Genomic DNA, 21,328 nt, shown 5'->3' on the forward strand with positions numbered 1-21,328 from the left:
TCTTTAAAAAGCACTGGAAAGAGTAGAGAAAATTAAAAAGAATCCAGAGCGCCTTCCTTGTTGTTGAATTAACTCTGCTATGACAGTGATAGAGCTGCTCTTTTCTTAAAGTTCACAACTTCTGCTAATTCTCTCCCTCTCTTTATCGCTTTAAAGAAGACATTACAGCCTATCACACCCATAATTCACTAGCTGGGACACCTTAAGCACATATTTGCATTGTTCTTATTGCAATGAATTCTAAAGGAGATGTTATAGTTCAACATGCCTGATCACATTTAATCAACAAGCCATAGGTAAAAACCTCTGAGTGCCATGAAATGGATAAAAGAACATTATCAGTCCAGGGGTGTTTTTGTAAGAAAATTATTCTTGAAATAACAGCTCTCTTAGGCTCAAACCTACCAGAGCACAGAGGATCAGGGCAGTGCTGAGGCATGAACAGAATTGCTGAGAATGGTGCAATTCACTTATTTTAAGGAAATTGAACAGAAAATGGTGATGTTATAATGTGCTCTGCAACAGGAAAATATGGGTTGCAAGAGATTTCATGGAACAATTTCCAGTAGCACTGGCAATGGTTTTACACTGATCCTGTGTTTCTCAGTCCCCACCCGAGTGCAGACCTTTCTGAGTTCATGTTATTTGTGGTAGGGTCCAAGTATCCCGGGGCAGCCTGTGGAAAATGATGTCAATAAGTACAGCAAAGGTGGCCAGATATCTCAGGATCCTCCTGTAGCTCCTTTGGAGGGCTCTGTTCTGGTATTTTTTCTCTGAATTTGCACGGTGCAATACTGTTTGTTGTTACCTGCATACGCTTTTCAAATGGCTTGCTTCATATATTAGGCTGGTTTCATCCAAATGAAAGGATGATGTGTGTATATCATTATCAAGGCAATGGTTATAACTTCCAGTCATCTACTGTACTTTCAGATTTCATTTGCCTTTGGGGACCCAAACAGAGGCTTGAAATGCAAAGGGGAGATGATGAGTCAGCCCAAGAGAGGTGCTATGGTATCACCACATCAGCTTGACAAACCCCAGAGCTTATTATATCATATGGACAAGTGTCACCCATATATTTGTACACTTTTCTGAGACAAAAGAGATCTTTCATTCCCTTGGGCAGATGAAAGGTTCAGCCATTACTACCCCTCAGTCTGATTTGCTGTCATTCTGGCTACAAGGAACAGGAAAGTCCACTAGAAATAACAGCCAGAGCATTATAGGACTGGGGATAGATTAGAAAGGAGTTATTGCTGGCACTTTCTATTCTCTCTTGGCTCACACAGCTATTTATTATTCACTTTCTTCAGGGTCTGAGTTTATCTGATGACTGACATTCCAATACAAATTGAAATTTAAGCTTTAGGTCTATACACATAGTTGCATCTTCAGGCTGAGGCAGTGTGCGTTAAGGGTGAGTCCCTCAATGTCAAACAGAAAAGGAGCCAGACTGTGAGGGAAGAAAGTGGTATTATATTTGGCAGATGTTCTCAGTCCTCACAGCAAAGACATGACACTTACAGTAAGTAGAATTTCCCACAAATTAATGAAATGTTCTGCAAACTTTCCTGTGTGTCCTTTTAAGTCCTTGAGGTTTTTACACTGTGGAAATGATAACAAGCACTGGAAAGTTGGAGGCCGGTTAATATTGTCACAGGAGAATAATATACAATGAATTCTGTCTAAATGAGCACCTGATATGAAAGACGTACAATGATAAGGCTCAGAAATCCATATTCACTCTCCACTGCGCTGCTCTCCAGTGGTAATATTTATATGCAGATAGCCATGTAAATGAATATCTTATGAATAACTCAAAGTCAGAGAGAAAAACAAATCCTTCTGTAAATAGATAAAACAAATTACAAGATGTCTTTTAGGATGATCTTCTTTGAATTCATTGTACTTGAGGGGCAAAGGGGGAGCTTGGCATTTTGCAAATGTTCTCAAAATGAACGGAGAGAGACACCTTCCCCTCTCCCATCCTTACACTGAATTTTTTGTTTCATATGGCACAGAAGGGGATTAAGGCACAACTTGAAAGTCAGGAGTGTGATATTTAACCTGCTGTGTCGTCCCCATACATGATCCTAATGAGGATGGAACCAGCCCTGCTGGTCCTCATTGTGGCTATGGAAATCACAGGCACCATGGCAGCTGGCAGAGATTCCCCTGGCTCATAGAGAAATGGAAGAAAATCACTTGGTCCTGTGGACCAGACCAGGAGTTTAACAAAGACCTTTCCTGTGATCTGTGAAGGACTTAGGGCTGAATTCCTGGCATCTAAAGCCTGATCAAGGGAATACAAAGGTTAAACTGGCTGATTGCTTTTATACAGAATGTATTGTCAGCTTTCATGCTTCTCTTTAGCTGCCGACAGCAGTTCCATGGATAATTTTGTTTCAAATAGAAAGGAGTTAAAAACAGTTGTTTAGGTTGCAAGGTCAGGCAAGAGGTTTAAGTTTCTATAGGCACATTAAGTTGTGCCTGCTGGTTACTCCTTGCTCTTCCCTGAAAGAAAAGAGGTCCTGGAGGGGGAGAGGGAGTTACTGAATTATTCAGGTAAAAGCTGCAAAGTGAAAAATGAAGGTTTTATCACAAATTTACTTGTCTTTTTCACACCATTTTCATACCTGGCAAATGTACTGCATCAGCAGGTAGAAATCCCCCTGCTATGCCCTTGCAACAAGTCAGCCTTTGGATGAAAATGTCCTTGTCATGAAAACATCACCATGCTTGGCCTCTCCTTAATGAGTGGTCAGAGAGCATGGCTGGCACGTGGCAGCTGAGAAAGTGGAGCTAATGCTGTGGCAGTACCTGTTATACAGAGCAATTAATTATTTGAGCCACTTCTCCCACCTTCTCTCACCTGTATTCTCCCTGGCTCAGTAAAATCCAAGCAAGTCGTTCAATATGTGCCCTCCCTGTGGGCTTCAGATCTGGGGACTACGTTTACCTTTTGATCTCCACCAAAGCAACATTTATCTAAATTTAAAGTTAATTAATATCATGCAGCTAAATCTGAACCCTGTGGATTACATTAAAGTTTATCCAATAAGACTGGGAAGCCTGATCCTCTGAATATAAATGACTGCATCATCTGCATGAGATTTAATTGAGAAAACTGCATCAAAAAGGCAAATTAAATACCAAGAACACAACAGATTTTCCACAGAGAAACACCGTGGGAAGTGAAAAACCATCTGTACAGAGAAGAACAGAATGACATTTTTGCATCATGTCAGCCAGATAATATTTTCTCTTTCATCAATTATCTATGTTAAACATTTTGGTAAGACAGATAAATTAATGTACTTTTGACTATCACCTGACATTAGTTAAGATGATGAAAAGATTGTTGCAAACTCAAAATGACACATCAATTTAAAACAGTTTCAAATTTACATTATTTCTCTAATCTTGTCTGTTCTGAGACAGACAGAAATGCAGACTGAAAGGAGCGTTATTTAGAATTCCTATCAAACTTTTAGTCTGGGAAAACAATCCTGGAGCCATAGATTTGCACAAGTCTAAGTTCACGCCTCTAGTTTTCTAAAAAATGTACCAACAGTTTCATTAGGAATTCCAGTGAAATTAACCCTACTGTTAATAAATATACTTTAAAATTATGTTTCCCAGCATATGTTTCAAAACCCCAGAAATGTTGCCATCTGTTTTTGCCAGGATTCTGAAATAGCCACAGTCAAGTGATACTGTCAAAGCCCTGTAGCTTCCATATGCCTTTAAATCAACAGACAGGTTTGCACCAGGATTTCCCATACCATATGGACTCGTGTCGTTTTCTCATTACCTCAAACAAAACCAGCACTTTGGGCTGTGGGTTCTGGTTCCAGATTCACAGGTAGCTCAACAGGAAAACTCGGCACTCAAGTGCTGCTTCTCATTCCTAAGGGGTTTTAAGGTTAAAGAACAACAGAGGCAGCAAAAATGTGACACCCATGAGGTCCAAGGGCTCTTGCTGCCAGAGTTTAAGAATATTTTCTCTAAAGCAATGCAGTATTTTTTACTGCAGCTGCATCTTTGGAATTGACATTTCCCAGGATTATCTGAGCTCTATTTACGAGGACCTAGACAAGGCGCTGCTGTTTTTAATCAGCCATTAATTTCTATGCAACCTAGTATAATACACCCCACACAGAGAAACTGGTTAATGAAAATAGCTCAGTTTCTCTAAGCTGTCAGCATGCTCCCGGAGCCTGCAAAGACTCCGCAGAGTTAAAAATAATGAACTGAGGTATCCACACAATTATTTATTTTCAAATTGGTGAAGTGCCATTTTCTTCTCAGTTCAGAAAATTAACCTCCCCAAAAGCCAGCTTGCTCTACACAAAATTAATAAAGCAGAACATGCTGGCAATAACTTGCACATGTTTATTTATGTGGGATGTCTCCAGCTAGAAAGGCTAAGATGAAAAATTGACTCAAAAGGCTGCACTCTGAGGGGATTTACTCCTGGGTTAGACCCATTTTCATGTTGCTTAAACTCAGAATAAGAACCTTTTGTGGAATCTATAGAAATTAAGCTCTTTTATTATCACCTCTCCTTTTTTTTTTTTTTTTTATCCTGTGGCATACACCTAACACTTTATTTTAGGAAATTAGGTGTAGAAATTTGTAATCCAGTTCTGAAGGAGAAAAGTAAGGGGGAAAAGGTGATGAGGGCTGCAGAGAATCTGTTAGTACCAAGAAATACTTTTCTCCATATCTTTTTACTGAAGCTCTACATGGCTAAACTGAAGTTGATATTCATTTTAAGTGCTGGTGAAATTTTCTCTTAGCTTATGTGCTTGCAGAGGGTGCTGATCTGGGCTTTGCAAAACACCTGCAGTGTTTACAGCACTATAACCTATAATGAAAATCCCTTACAACAGGTCTCACATGAAGGGTAAACTGAGGTACTCCAAAATTAACTCTCTTTATCAGCCTAAGTTAAATTGATGTGAAGATTGACTGTGATAGAATAATTTCCCTGGGATGCTTTTCCTGCTTTCTTGTGTTTATCCTCTCCTGATTTCTCTCCTCAGGGAACACCCATTAGCAACAACCCCAATTTGTATTTAGAAATTTATAACAGGTATTTAGAGATTTATTACTTGTAACAGGTCTGTTAGTTCTGTTTCTTCACTCATGGCTTTTCATTATTGACACCATTCAGGATACATGATTTAGCAAAATTTTAGCATCAAACTTGGCTTTGAAAAGCCATATCAGCACAGTCCTGACATGCCTGTGCTGGGTGCTTGCCTTCTGTGGGGTGCTGCCCAGGATGTGCCAGCAAAAACAGGCTGCTCAGCACAGCTGTGACGTCTCAGGGGCAGAAAAATGCCTTCAGAGTGAAAGGGTTATGCTGATGCCATCTTCCCTGGCAATTGTACCTGAGTCCTTTCTGCCCTGGGCATGTGTGGTCTTACAGGTCTTATCCACATAAGGATGGATGCTCTGGGCACTAGCGGTGATTTGGTTTTTAATGCTGGAAAGAGAGAAAATGACAAAGAGTGAATTTCAGAGCTGCAGGAGGCAAAATAACCTTAATTTGGGGCCACACTGGACACTTCCTGGGACCTTTGAGTTCTGTTGAAAATGGGACATTCAGGTGCTGCCCTTCAAGTAACTTCTCAGATTTTGCTTGAATAATTTTGCTTGAATCGTATCATTTAGCACTAGACATTGACAGGAATGTCAGCCTATACACAGAGTGTATTTCAGGGTGGAGACAGAGAGAGGACATATCACGCCACCCTCTTCTACTCTTCCCTCCCTTAATTACCCCGAGGACTGGAGTCTTTTATCCAAAATAATTCCAGCTGACTGCTCTCTCAAAATGAATGCAGTTCATCCCAAATTGCCACTCTGTCAAAATTCCTAGGTGCAATGGGTGTTGTTCACCACCTCCTTCTGCTGTCATACACTCTAAATAAAAGTCTCTTCTGCCCCTTTTCTGAAGCAGGGAATGAGCATAGAGAAAGTGGGATTAGCCTGAGGGTAAAGAAAAGCCAAGAGCCCACTACAGATGGGTCTGAGACCAAGGCCTTAGCAGGGAATGTCATTGCTAACTAAGGATAAAAAGGTCATAAATACCCAATCATGGAATGCTGTTTTGTCCTGGAGCTGCCTGAAACCAGAATATGCAAAGAACACACGCATATATCAGGATGTTCTTCTAGTCAGTTTAATTCCAGAAATTCGGATTGGCTTTTGGCAGTCTTTGATTTCCTCTTGAACTGAATTCATGTGATTGCCATGAAAAGACAGTTTAGTTTCATTTTCCCCAAAGTCAAGAGAACAACTGACTTCAAACACAGAAGCAGCCCCCAGTTAACAGAAGCCATGGAGCTCATCCCTGACCAAAATTACCATTTTTAATGCATTTCAATGGAGGGCTTGGACCACCATTAGTGCTTGGTCTTCAGGGTTCGGTCCAGTTAGGAGGATAACTTAACACCAAGAATTAGATAGCAAATGAAATGGAAGTCTAATTTTCAAAAATCATGACTAATTTCTGACATAGTTTTTACTCTACCATTATTAGAAATGCTGTCTTTCATGTAGTTTCCTGTAAATTGATTTAATCTGCAAAAAAACTTACTGCATTATCCTTGATACCCATCCTGCAAGTCAAAATGTTCTCACAAGCAGCACAAGTATTTTAAAATCCTCCTAGTCTTTTAGTCTTTAATACTGCCAAGCTGTTAAAGATATATTTCTTGGTGTGATACAGATAATGCATCCCTGAATTGTGAACTTGATGGGGAGTGTTTCATTTACTGCATTCAAATGTAAGCAATTCCAGTTGTGTAGGGCCAGATTTCGAGCGTGGTGAAACCTGGAGGCACTGAGACTTCAAGGAGTTAGAGAATCTTTTTTGTTTTTTAAGAAGTAAATGGAAAATTAGACTGAACTCTACCCTGAAGGACAGTAGGAGAAACCCTAGATTTTTTCGTGTGTCCGAATTCTGCTCACTTAAGCAGCACAGTTCAGTCCTGTGCCAGATGTAAAAAACCCCTAAAGTATGCAGAACTATGGGAAAGGTGCTGGTTCTCACTTCCCTGCCTTAATGTGCATTCTTCAGAGGCGCCCTGACCTTCAGCAATTCTTCAGATAATTGAATCATTAATATTTTGTTCTTGTGATATGCCTGAGCCTAACAAATGAGCTTCTTCAAAAACCTGTATGGTTAATGGATTAAAAAAAGAAATTCAGCGTAATATCTATAATATCAAGTGCAGAAGTACTGGCTAAGCCACCCCTTAATTTGCAAGCTCTTTTATTAGTCCCAATTGCATTTTCCCCCTGTAAAACTAGGCAACTATTGGATGAAAAGCAGATGTACTTGTGCTCTAATTGGGTAAAATGTCAATTGCATAGTTCACTGTACATATTTCTCTGTTTTTGTAATCAGATAATGAGTCAGCACCAGATAATTACAACCAAGTTCCAAAGCTGTTTTTTTTCTATATTGGGGTCTTCTCTTTTCCCAGTTTCTCCTATCTGATATTCCCCCTCCAGTCTTCAGGCTGAGCTCTGGGTAAAGCTTTTCATTAGGTTGGGCATGATCTTCCTCCTTTCTGTTCCCAGGAGCTTGGGATGAGATTCATTTATCCTAAAATTTGCACATAAAAATGAGATGTCTGCATGTTAGGGAGCCAAACTAGACCAGGATCTTTTTTATAGTCAGTGGAGAGAAATAGATATGTAAAATTTTGCACAGTCCCCCTGTGTCCAGAAATGTGCTTTAGACTGTAATGTAGACATTCAGGAAGACTTAATTGCCAATCCTGGAATCTGGCCAGGGTGAGGAATTGATGGCGGTGCTTACACGGAATGTGCTGTGGAGCATTAAAGATAACATGTGATAATGGCTCTTCCTCTCCACTTATCTGGAGCCTGGCTTCCCCCAGCAGATGTTGCAGGGCACACTTGGTTGCCTCCTGTAAAACCAGCATCCAGCACCTCTCAGAGACAGAGGTCAAACTGGACCATGTTCTCCACTAGCATGGACCAGCTAAGGGCTACAGTACATAAAATTACTTCTGCCTTTTAGCAAATACAGCAGAATCAGGTTATCCACTCTGTTTATACTTCATTGTTGTGTATTCTGCTGGAGCAGCTCATGTCAACACTGCGCAGTGCTGTTATGTGGCACAGGCGCTAAATTTCCCTAAATTTAAAAAGAATTGAGTACTTGAGGATGAAACCAGTGTTTGATCAGCTCTACCAAAATCACCAGGATTATTTCCAGGATATTAAATTGTCACTTCCTCGATGGTTCTTTTCACAGCCTTAAAGCTGTGCACTGCTGCTTTGGAGAAAGGCGATTCTGAATTTAGATTATAAACTCATTTTAGCAAAAACCATTGTGCCAAACATGCCATGATTCAATATGGTTCCACAGGAAGGACCTGTTTCTCAGGCTTTAAAATGTGGAGTTTAACTGGTTTGCAGATCATTAGTCTGATAACACCTCCCAAAGGACATCTCTTTACAAACAGCTTGTGGCAGCCTTGGGTATGAACTTTCCAACTACGTTTTCCCTGTCAAGAAAAATAGATAAGACAAGGGTGCTGGAAAAGCATCCAAGAAAGATGTCTCTGTGGAGATCCTGGAAACACAAATCCACATTTGGCAGCTGTTCCTGTTTGCATGTCCAGTTATGAGATGCATAATTCCTCCAAGACAAGGAGATAACATCTGATCATTCCATGCAGATGAAGCCTTAGAAATGCTTCTGTCATTCAAATTTTCACAAAGAAAATATAATTTGTGGTTATTCGTGCACTGCACAGGCAGATGGAAGCACAGCAGGTAGATAAATACTGACATTCTCTTCTCTGAATAACTCAAAAGAAAGGTCAAAGGTAAGACAGGGAGTAAAGTGAATGTAGATTAGGCAGAACATCTGCTGAAGTGGGATAGTAGGGAAAATATTCAGTGCTTTTCAAACAGAAGCTCTGCTTTAAAAATGTCGATGGGCATCTGCTTAATTATAAATTCTTTTCTGTCTGTAGCATTAGTCTCTTAATAATTATTTTTTTTAAAGGGGGGAGGGAAGAAAAAGCATAATTAACCCTCAAGAGATAATTCACCTCTCTTTCCACAGTGTAATACCAGAACTTGCTTAAGCTGGAAATACAAGAGGGTGGCTCAGCAAGTAGGTGGGAATGAAGGGCACTTGGAGCAATGTCACACTGTCCTCACTGCCCCATTCAGTGAAATGAGAATCTGGGGACAAGTGGCTGGTGGCAGCTGCCACAGTGTGATGCTCCCAGCAGGGCAATGCCCTTCTCCAGTAGCAGGGCAGACTTGGCTCTCTTCATTTCACACCAAAAAAAAAAAACCCAAAACCAAAACCAAGTGACATGAATCTCAGTGAGCTCCAGAGAAGTGAAGACAGGCTGTTTTATACAGCTTTATGTGACCCAGAAAAAATCTCGCTAATCAAACTGAGCATGGCATGAAATATACCTCTGCTTCCTCCTGAAGTCTTCATTGATACCCTGCTTCTCAGGACTGATTAAATGTGGTCAAGACACTAATTTCACTTCCATTTCTTTGATATTCCGTTTTTCACCAGTCTCAGCTTTTGCTTTATCGCATTGCCCATTCTGTGCTTTATTAATTCTGTGCTATTATTGGACCAATTGTTTGTAATGGGTGAGTAAACATATATTGACACAATTTAATGGGAAGAGGCAATCTTTTTTCTCCTGACCTTTTCACCAGGAAAATCCCATTTGATGTCAGAAAGGAAATGACTGTTAATATTATAAATTACTTCTGCTAACACAGCAACCTTTACATCATTCTATGTATGAGTGCAGCTGTGGGAAGGAGCTAAACAGCAGTGAGCAAAACATGAGCAGGCTGGTGACTCGTTCTGTGGTGCTGATGTGGTACATTTTTCTCTCTGTTCCTATTGCTAAGCATAACTGTTGGATATTGAGAATTAAGGAAAGGATTAGGATTTCTCATGCACACACGTGCTTGTGTACATCCTCACACACACAAACCTGTTCTTTTTTGGTTTGATACTGAGCTATGACTGTTGCTTTCACTGGTCTGTTGATTTGAACCTTTGTGATATTATTAATGGAGAATTATATCCCATTTTCTGTACGTTCCTAACCTTGGAGCTAACACTCCTCCACTCACTTAGTATTGTAACACTACAGTGTGGGGCTGAGGGAGGACAGATTTGGATTTTGCTGTATCTGAAATTGGCCAGACTTGGGATTCCAATAGCCAGGTTTTAAGACAAACATGTCTTTAAAAAACCTGTTTCTAAATGAAGAAGGGATCCAACATGGTATTTTTTTTTCTTGTCTCTCTCCAAATAGCTAATTCAAAACCCATGAGACATCTCTATTTGCTGTGTCATGTATACAAATATTTAGCACTAACCATATGTTTCTGTGTTTTCTTGAAGCCTAAAATAATTCCTTAAACCATCCTTCCTTTACAATTTCTATGTTCCAGTGCCTTTTTGGCGGCCTAAACTTCTCAGTGTTTAAGTGAAATTTGTTTCACGGGAGAGCATTTCTATCTGTGTGTATTTGCTTTTCTGCTGAGTTCATTGCAAAGTGCTGCTCTGTGATGGCCTGTGGGGCCCAGCAGTGAGCTGCTACAGCCAAGCTGGGACACCTAAACTCGTCTCATTAGCTTCAACTCAGGTGTGGAAAAAGATGAGCATTAAAAATCAAGGGAAGTTAGGGAGGAATGCGAGATTCTGAAGGAACAAACGGCAGAGGAAGAGCCCTCTGGACGACAGATTCATTTTGTGGTTGTGATAAAAGCTGCAGGCAAAGAACTCCTCTGGGTGAAGGGCAGACAATAACCCACAGTGTAATGAGTGGGGTCAGGGCCTCCCCTTTTACCAATCAGCTGCAAAGAGCAAAGATTTCCTGCCTTGAATAGCAATTATCCAATTTACCAGCCCGGAGCTGAACCTGCTCTGCGTAAACACTCGGGGAGGGGGAACTGCCCTGTTTGGATGTCATTTTAAAGTTCTGTTCTGGCTGCTGAGAGACATTGAATGAAGCAAAGTAAATCCAGGCAAATAAAAGCTAGGCAGGGAGGTGTCTAAAAAATATGAATATAAGATGAGTGGAAAAAATTTCAAAAAAATTTTAAATCATTCTGTCACTGTGATATTTTATGAAAAATCCCTTCACCAGGATTTTTCTACTGAGAAGCTGAGACGCCCCAGAAAAGAAATGTAAACAATAATTATCTGATTGCTTGGAATGTGGTTTTGAGGTTGCTTACCAGCAGGTGCATCTTTGATTGGTTCCATGTAAATTGTTTTTACTTAATGACCAATCCCAGTCCAGCTGCATCTGGACTCTGGCCAGTCATGGGTTTTTATTATTCATTCTTGTCTAGCCTCTGATGTCTCCTTTCTCTTTCTTTAGTATAGTCTTTGTATATAATTTTATTTTCATATAATATAATATCATAATAAATAAATCGGCCTTCTGAGAACTTGGAGTCAATTCTCATCTCTCACCTCGTCCTGGAGACCCTCACAACACCACAACAATTGTTGACCTCATCATTCTTCTAAACATGATAAGTCTTCAGTGTTGAAATGCTCTAGCAGCCACCCAGCTCTGAGGAAAGACTCTGGGTCTGGCCCATGATCCATAACTTAGATTTGGAACAATTTGAGTGCCTTTGCCCTTTCACTCTTTGGTTGAATAGAGAGTAATCTTGTTTGCTGAGATCAATATGACACATCATCAGCTTGAAATGAGGTGCAAGTTTATATGTGGATAGAAGATTCCTTCTATCTATTCCCTCTATCTATTTAGGTACAACCTTGTCAGCACTGTTAGTTCATGGCAGCATCCAAATTCTGAATTTAGGGAGTGTTGGAGTACCTTGCAGTGATTTCACTCAGGCAATCACATTAGGATGCATAATGAAAACCATAATGACATGAATATTTAATTCTTGTAACTAGTTTTCTAAACACTGTAGAAATGTTGTCATAATTAATTTTCAGCCAGTAACTTTTTTCTTCCCCTTTCTAATTAGTAGAGTACAGATGACATGCTACTGCATAATTGATAAAAACTGTGTTTTAAATTGCATCTATATGATCATTCTTACATAGTTACATCAAATGAATCGAGTGTCATTGCCTTTACACAGCTCAAGGGCTAGAGAGGGTACAGCAGTAATTTTATGCTGGTGATAGAGTCATATTAATGCTCATTGCTCTTCATCTGAGGACATCAAAGATCCTTGCAAAGCTGCATGAAATATTCTGCTTTCATATGCAGGGAACTGGAGGCTCAGAAAGATTAGAACTCCCATTTTTTTTTTTAAATCAGGATGTTATTCAATCATCAAATCAAAATAAGTGAGTGGTGTTAAAATCTACAAGTTTTAGATGTATAGGGATCAAGCCTAGAGCTCTGGACCTGCCTTGGCCCAGATAAATTAAACAATGCCTTATTCAGTGGCCATGTAGGATGCCCAGAGAGATGATGTGACAGATATGATGGTTTCATGGACACCAACTTGCCCACCCAGGCCTCCCCTTGTCCCATGCTGGGAGTGACAAACACCTCAGCCTGAACAGGAAAAGCAATATTAACCACAGCAGGGAGATATTGATCCAAATTTACTACAGGAAAAATTTTCTGGAAAATCAGAAAGCATCTAAACTGGTCTTTTCATGTGAAGGATTTTAGAGCCCACACTAGCCTTTTTCTGGATGTGGCTTGGAACATAAAAATAACGATTTCTTAATTCATCCACCAAGCTGAAAAATCAATTATTGCACTCTTCAGGTCTAGTGAACTGTTTGTTCCTTAATGTAATGACAATTGTCTCCCAAGCAAATTAAGTCCAGCACTAGAGAAAATAAAATATTCATTAGCAAAGTTATTGGAAAAATAGATCAAATTATATTGAGGCAGTTTATTTTCCATGTTCCTACAAGGTGCTTGTAATACCATACTGCCTGATTTTAAGTAACATGAGGACAGCCTTCTGCTGTTCTAGGATAGAATGTTCCCTGGAATTCCTGGAAAATCCCATAATCCCATAGTGAGGGTAAAAGCACAGACAATGGAATTTATCCTGTTGCTTCTGTTGAGTACAGGAATTAAAGTGGAACAGAATGTAGCAGCTGTGTGTTGGTTGGGGAAGAAGGGCTGTAGTGTCACAAGAGATGTGAAGAGAGGACTAAAAGTTGCATTTTAATCCTACAGGGTGTCCTGACCAAAAAGCAGCCCCAAACCTCTGTGCCTTGAAGAAGTGACAGGGCTGCATATGATTGTGAAGGATGCAGTGCTTCATACTGGAGGATATGTCACCAAATTTCTTGCTCTTTCACTCTGCATAAACTTGTGGCTTATTTGGGTTCTTTTTCCTGCAATTGAGGGAGAAAAAAAAAATAAGAACAGTGAATAGTAGATGAACAAGCAGTATCTCCCACACTGCCTGTACAGGCAGCTGGCACAAAGCCCCTCAAACCCTTAAACTGCTCACACCTCAAACCCCAGAGCTGCCAGTGGAAAATCAGAGAGGGTACCTGAGGTCTTGTACCCCTTTTGGAACTCTCTCACAGACATCTTTTGTGAAAAATCCTTTCTTTAGGATTTTTTCCCCCTTCTGAGAAGCTGAGAGGCCTCAGCAACAAAATGTAAACAATGGTTATCTGCTGCTGTGGAATGCAACAGGTGCATCTGTGATTGGTCTCATGTGGTTGTTTGGATTTACTGACCACTCAAGGCAGAGCTGGGTCTCACTCTCTGCTGGGACACAGAACTTTGTTATTCATTCTTTTCTATTCTTAGCTTAGCTAGCCTTCTGAGAACTTTTCCTTCTATTTCTTTTAGTATAACGTAATATATATCATAAAATAATAAATCAAACCTTCTGAACATGATGTCAACATTCTCGTCTCTCCCTCTCACCCTGAAGACCCTTGTAACCATTGTGACAATTGGTGAACCCCGAGAGAATGAGGAGGACAAAACCATCAATTGGTGACCCCTCATCTGAAGAACTCTGAGGTGGGCGTGCCAAACTCCTGGGATATTTCCCCCTATTTTTCCAAAGATATGATTGTCTTTAATCTCCATGGAAATCAGACCATCCAAACATCTGGCAGTCCGTCACAAAATCTGGAGTACAACCTCTTCTACTCAGAACCCAACCTCCCATTCAGAGCACGGCTGCCCTGACACCTCAAGACAATTCTCACTCATCCAAGTAGTCCTTTAGATTAATGTGAAAGCAGCAGCACAGAGCTGACTCTTGGAAGCAGAAGTGGGTTCATTTGACAGAATTTAAAAAATAGTTTTAATTATTCTCTGTGATCTCTCTGAAGTGCCAAGACAGAGAGGGAGAAAGGGGAAAAATGCAATTACCTTATTTGTGTGTGTTCATACATTATGACTTTTCCTTCTTTCCTGACGTCTGGGAATCTGTAATGCAGCTGACAGTGATTTAGGGTGTTTTAAGTAAGTGTTTTGGAACTAATCCCTGCTTTCCTGGGAATTTTCCTGGGAATATGCATTGCCCTTGTGTTCACTGACCTAGCTAGCTAATGATAAAGGAAAAAAAAAATGCTATTTGGAGTAATAATGTGCAGCATCTGAATTACTGTTAATTGCTGCAGACAGGCTTAGCTCATGTGATGAATGTAAGCATTGCCTTTGAATATGAACTTGCATTTATCGTGAAGCAGAGAGTAATACAGGCCTGACCTGAAAATAAATATTTTTAGATTCATTAGTGACCTACTTGCAGATACACAAAGCAGTCGGCCAGGTTTTATTTTTCTGTAAGAAATATTTTAAGTGTCTACCAGTTCAGCAGCAGATTCCAGTGCATTCTGCAGGACTGCAGCACCAACTCAGGCTTCAGACAAAACAGGTGGAGGAGATTCCTTCCAGTAATGAGACAGCCCTTGATGTTCATGAAGTAGGCAGAATTATTTTGTGATTTTGCAAGCTGGGGCACATCAAAAACCCCTCTCTGTGCAGTGTGGTTTTAACAAGAGTCCTGTCACCTCTGGCAATAATCATCTCTTGTTAGCTCCTTTTAAATGTGCTGAGGATACATTGAGGGCTTTGCAGCTCAATACTACAGTTCAAGGAATCATCCTTGTTAAGAAGGGTTCTTGAATGCATGCTAAAGTTTAAATATGTATTTAAATGCTTTTCAGGGTCGTTTATAGTACACAGTAACTGTTTTCCTGCCTCAGGGCTTTAATTAGGAAATGATAGTGAGCATCTGTGCTTGCTGGCTGGTGAAAGGGACTGAAGAGAGAGTAGGAAAGCATCCCACATAACCAGCATCCCACATTTTGGCTCTTGGTTTTCAAGGGTTGGAGAGTTCATCCTCCAAAGATAAGTGTGTCCCTCTGATGTCTTCTTTCTCTTATTCAGAAAAACACATACTGAAATTTAGTAGGATATAAATGGTCAAAAGTCTTTAAGACTAGTTTAAACCAGTATGTCTAGAAAGGAAAGTGCTGCTAAGGGCCAGTAATTTCAATTATAAGGCATGGCAAGGCCTGATTTGTGGGTCCTTAGATGGTTTAGGTCAAACTACTCAGTTCACACAAGATGGAGACAGGTTCAGACAAGATGGCACATAGGAAAGCAAACCTGTTGTTTCCTAGTTTGTTAGTAAGAAAATCCTTAAATGCTGTATGGCAGGGCGAGTTCCAGCACTGCAGGCTGGGAGTCATACCTGTGCTCAATCTCTGCATCCCCAGCTGGGCTCAGTTTATTCTGTAAATATTCCAGTTCACTGCAGTGTCATGTTGAGGAAGATATTGTGAAGACTGTTGAAATTCTAAATATGGGAGAGTGATCAGCACCCCACATATCTGCCAGAAGCTGCAGAAGATCCCTGGCAAAGGACCCCCTTGTTTCCCCATGAAATATTGCACATGTGTGATGCTATAATTTTGTTCTCACATTTGAACACAGGGAGCAGGGACAACTCCAGCATGTGATTCCCTGTTTCTCTCCTCATCCCTGAGACAGCGCCCATACACCATGAAACGTTTTGTGCATCTCTGCTTGAACGTGTGTGGCAACATCCTTCATGTAACTGAGACACCCAGATACTGCTGAGATTGGTTGAACAGCAATGACAAAAAAAAAAAAAAAAAAAAGGGCAGAATTCTAATAGATCTTTACACAGTTCCTAGTCAGTTAACAAGAAAAAGCTCTGCAGGCAGACAGGTGAAAAGAGGGGCAATGAATGCCTGATATCAAAAGGGCTTTATCCTCTCCAGAATTTCAAAAGAAGCCATTTCACTACTTACACTGTGCACAGAGAATTTTATCTCTCCCTAAAAGATAAAAGTTGAAGGGAATTTTGAGATCTCTCCAAAATAAATGGTGTAATATTTTCTGGTTGATGAGAAAAGTTAGTTTGGGCCCCCATCCATCAATGTAGTACAATGAGGAGTAATTTTTCTTTCTTCTCTCTAGTTAATAAAGGCGGGAAAAGTTCTCTAACAGCAGGATTATAAATGTCAGCAAAGTCCAAATGTTGATTATTTTCTTCCTCGGTGTCAAATTGCTTCTTGACACTGCTAAGGACTAAAACAATGTTAATTGTACTCATGGAGTTCTCACCAGCATCTTCACCATCAATATGTGCAGCTCCAGGAGCAAGGCAGGGAGACAAGGTGGAGCTAATTCCCATCTGCTCATCTGTGAGTGACCGAGACACAGACTCAGACCGGCAGGGAATCCCAATTGTTTGTTCAAAGAAACAAGCTGGTTTTATACAATTTTTCCAGGCACAGTATTTCCTTACATGGTAATTCTCCCTATGAGACCTATCTCATGTTGCCATGTCAGCAACATGTGTTCTAAATGTCCTTCTGTGGGGTGATCATGCGCTGTTCACGCGTCTGTCTGCTTCCAGCAGGCTCCTTTCCCATAGGGCTCTGCCCCATGGCACCTCTCCTGCCGGGGTCCAGCAGAGACAAGGCTCTCTGTGCCTCCATGTGCTCCTCTCTGCCACCATGTGCTCCTTTGTGCTGCCATGTGCCTCTCTGTCCCTCCATGTGCTCCTCTGTGCCTCCATGTGCTCCTCTGTGCCGCCATGTGCTCCTTTGTGCTGCCATGTGCCTCTCTGTCCCTCCATGTGCCTCTCTGTGCCACCATGTGCTCCTTTGTGCCACCATGTGCTCCTTTGTGCTGCCATGTGCCTCTCTGTGCCTCCATGTGCTCCTCTGTGCTGACATGTGCCTCTCTGTGCCACCATGTGCTCCTTTGTGCCACCATGTGCTCCTCTGTGCTGACATGTGCCTCTCTGTGCCACCATGTGCTCCTTTGTGCCTCCATGTGCTCCTTTGTTCCACCATGTGCTCCTTTGTGCCACCATGTGCCTCTCTGTGCCACCATGTGCTCCTTTGTGCCTCCATGTGCTCCTTTGTGCCACCATGTGCTCCTTTGTGCTGACATGTGCCTCTCTGTGCTGCCATGTGCTCCCTTGTTCTGCCATGTGTGGGATTCATGTTCTCTTAACAGAGAGAGAAAATCCCCTCTCTCAGGGTTTTTCCTGGAGAAGCTGAGAAAAGAATGATCAAAACAATTCTTATCTCATTTGCTGCCCCTGTGTTTGTGTGCGAGTGGAATGTATTCTGGAGATTGTTTACCTGAGGGGACCAATTGGATCCACATCTGTGGGTCAGGACTCAGGCAGAGAGTCAAGAGTTTTGAGTAGTAGTTAAAACTAAGTATGAGGTAATATAGTAGGTATCTCTTTAATATAGTTTTAATGTAACATAATATAGTGTTAATAAAGTGAGCATTCAGTATCCACATGTTCCTTTGTGCCTCCACGTCTTCCTTTGTGCTTCCATGTGTTCCTTTGTGCCTCCATGTGCTCCTTTGTGCCTCCACGTGTTTCTTTGTGCCTCCATGTGTTCCTTTGTGCCTCCACATGTTCCTTTGTGCCTCCACATGTTCCTTTGTGCCTCCACGTGTTTCTTTGTGCCTCCACGTGTTCCTTTGTGCCTCCACATGTTCCTTTGTGCCTCCACGTGTTTCTTTGTGCCTCCACGTGTTCCTTTGTGCCTCCACGTGTTTCTTTGTGCCTCCATGTGCTCCTTTGTGCTGCCATGTGTTTCTTTGTGCCTCCACATGTGTTCCTTTGTGCCTCCATGTGCTCCTTTGTGCTCCACATGTGTTCCTTTGTGCCTCCACGTGTTTCTTTGTGCCTCCATGTGCTCCTTTGTGCTGCCATGTGTTTCTGCAGGTGTGTCCCACAGCCCGCAGCTCATCCCATCTCTTCCCACACTCATCTTTCCCTTTGGTTCTTAAACGTAGATGTGCATTTTTGGGAGCAAAGTTGAAGACTGTCCAAAACTCCGTGTTCTTCCATTATTAGCATTATTTAATGTGCATAATGTGGTGACACAGAGCATAGCCATGTTGTCACCCATTGTTTGAGGCATTGAAAGACAACCCAGCTGGCCACAGTGGCCACAGCAGGGATCTGGGGACCACAGCATCCAGGGGAGGCTCACAGAACACAAAGCCTGGAAAATGGATTTCATTAATTGCAGTGCTCATGAAAAAAATTGGTTTTTAAGGGTTTGGGTAGCCACTTTTTAAGATTCTGTTCTCTGGTCTTTCACTTAAGCATCTGCTTACAATTTTCAACTGACCAGATTATATATGGCCCTACAGTTTTATTTCTCCTCCTATCTAATATGAGGCATTTGGCCTTTTGTTCTGGACAATTTCTTGCTCTCATTGCTTTCTTCCATTAATCTATTTCAGTACTGTTTTTCCCTCTCTTAAGTGTAACATTTTCACTTTCTTGAGCAATGGACTGAACCTTTGCTTTTAACAAACTGGATTTTATAACATTGGGAGTTTTTGATAGGTTTTAGGAAACTCTTAGATGAAGAGAATTTGAGGGAGGTTCAGTTATCCTAGATTAAGTGAGGCAAGGGAGGAAGGAAATATTTGAATGAGCTGTTGCAGAAACAACTGCATCCTGATTGTTTGGAGGCAAAAACCCTAAAGGGTTGTTACTGTAATGACTCTGTAGGAAATATAACAGCAGATCTGTGGTTTAATTTTGTTGATTCTCCTGTCTCCTCAAGCAAAATTTCAGCTTCTTTTTCACCTATATTTTTATTACTTATTTGTCTAGCTTCATTAGTACCGATGCCCTTTCCTCTCCTAAAAGCTTTTTTAAGGTTCTTTGGTTTCAGCAGGTTGGTAACAGCTTCCTGACGATAAATTTGAGAAAAGAGGTTCATATTTGTGTATTATTGGGTCTGTCCCCATTCCTTCTCTGTGGTAGGAGGGTTTTTCTGAGCCCAGCACAGACCAGTTGTGTCCACTGAGAGCAAAGCTTGGGGAGATCAGGTGAACTGCAAAGTGCTGCAAAGGAGCTTAAAAGTTCCTCCCCTTTACTTTCCTTATCACTGTCCCCAAGGCAGGAATAGAAGAAATCGGAACCAAGATGAACAAGGGCACACCTAGTGCCCATGCCAGCTAATGGAATGAAATGAAAGTTGCCTTCAAGGTGACCAGCAGAGCAACTGCTCAAGCCTCACTCAGATAATTTAGTTCATGGACCAAGTTATCTACAGGGCAGGTAGGAGGGAGCTGCAGATCCAGGAATTTAAAGCTGGTTTGTTTCATAGGTGTTCCTGCAACAGTTGGATTATTAACCTGAGCTTTCATTCTCCCCTTGCACTTGTCAGTGTTGGCTGTAGGCTGAATACATTTAAATCTCTTTGTGGTTTTCTTGTGTTTTCATACTTTTGATCTCTCCTGAAGTGCTTGGTGCAACCCAAGTCTGTCAGTGCTGGTTGTAGATCTGACAGATTTTACTCTCTTTTCTTGAGCAGTTGTTTTATATACTTTCAGCCTGCACCCTTCTTTTGAAATTTGTTGGCCAGGAAAGTTAAGGCTCAGAAAAAGAATAATTTTCACTTTGACATATTTAAAGGCTGGTTTAGAAATGAGGGACGAGGAATTTGCAAATTGACCAGGGTATCACATAGATACCACCCCAAAAAAAGTTTCAAATAAACAAACATAGGTATGTTCTGTAATTGCAATTCTGTATTCTTTATTTAATAAAGGGGTTGTCTTACACAGAAAAACTACCCTAGCACAGAATAATAGAATTAATAGCAAATAGGTAGTATTTCTTTATTAGCCTTTCTTTCTCCCTAGGATTTGAATTTTTATATTTGAGTCATTCCTTCTTTCCTTCCTGAGGAGCTGCTTGTCTGACAGCAGGGAAAGGTGTATTTTAAATAGTTCAAGCAGTTGTCATTGCATTTATCTGCAGTGCACTAACAAGGAATATCCAGAGCTGTTCTAGGCAGGATGGGGAGGCTTCCCTGTTCCAGGAGCTCTTCCAGGGCTGGCAACAACAGAGGATAATGAAGGCTGAAATCTGCCCCAGCCCAGCCCTGTGTGCCACACACTGCCCTACCTGACAGGTGAAACATTAACAGCTCCAAACCGTAGCAGGGGGCAAGAAATGAGACCATCTTGGGGGGGGAAAGAGATCTGGAAATAAACAGGCAGAGACGTGAAGGTTTAGAAAGCCCTTGAGTAAATGAACTGCCTTTTCTGAAGTGTGATAGTGATCAAAAGAAGACAACCCGAGGAGTAAAGCTGTCGTCCCCAACCAAATGGACTGTCACATCATTTATCTGGCTGCTTTCTGGCAGCAGGCACTCTGTCAGAGCCTGCAGCCCAGAGAAACAGGGAAGGGAGAGGAATAGCAGGCATCTGACAACTGAAATGATGCTCGCTGTGTTGCCATTGTCCCTGAATTTTGAAAGGCTAACATCAAAATATTATGACTCCCCAAATGTCATCATTTCAGTATCTCAACTCAATCTTCACTCTGTGCCTCAGAGCTTATGTTTAATCTCTTTAACATTCTATAATTACGTCTTCAGTGTGGATCAATTATCTCAGAATACGGAGACAAATTACCATCATTATCTTCAATTGTTCTTTACATTTTCTTTGTCCTTTTTAGTTTTCTGGCTTTCTTTACCAGTGTCAAAAATGTAGCTCACATTCATGCTCCTTTGTCATGAATATACATTTGGCAGTAAATTATCTGCCAAGCAAGGATTTGTCCTTCCCTTTGCTGTTAGTCCCCAGTTATCCTTGTTGGGCAACTCATTACTTTCTGCGTATTCAAATAGGTTTATTGGAGGTGCAGCTCTCTAAGCAAGATCAAGGATTGGTAGCAGACAGACTCTTTTTAAGGTTCCTTACTAAAATACTTTAAATTAACATAGACTACATCCCCGAGAATAATACTG

The sequence above is a fragment of the Ammospiza caudacuta genome, chromosome 19 (assembly GCF_027887145.1).
Source record: "Ammospiza caudacuta isolate bAmmCau1 chromosome 19, bAmmCau1.pri, whole genome shotgun sequence".
Lineage (NCBI taxonomy): Eukaryota > Metazoa > Chordata > Aves > Passeriformes > Passerellidae > Ammospiza > Ammospiza caudacuta.